Consider the following 339-nt stretch of genomic DNA (forward strand, 5'->3'; position numbering starts at 1 on the left):
TCAGTGTTTGTGACAGCACTTAAGCATACTACTCTGAAACATTTATTGCTTATTGTATACTGTTTCACACACTATTCTTTAAAAAAAATAGTAGGCAGTATGCACTGTGTACTGGACAGTAAGCAAGTATGCCATTTCGAACACAGCCAGTGTGAATTTGTAGATTTTCTATCCACCTTTTTCTTGTTGTAAAAATGGGCACGGCCATTTGTAAATTCTATGGGTCTGGCTTCCGGTCTCATCTGCGTCCACGCCGTCCAGCTATTTTTAGCTGAAAAAAAAAACAGTTCGTTTTGCTGCTTGATATTGAAAGTTGGTGTGTCTTATCATATTATTTTA

The sequence above is a fragment of the Sinocyclocheilus rhinocerous genome, unplaced genomic scaffold (assembly GCF_001515625.1).
Source record: "Sinocyclocheilus rhinocerous isolate Xijiao unplaced genomic scaffold, SAMN03320098_v1.1 scaffold486, whole genome shotgun sequence".
NCBI classification, from domain to species: Eukaryota; Metazoa; Chordata; class Actinopteri; order Cypriniformes; family Cyprinidae; genus Sinocyclocheilus; species Sinocyclocheilus rhinocerous.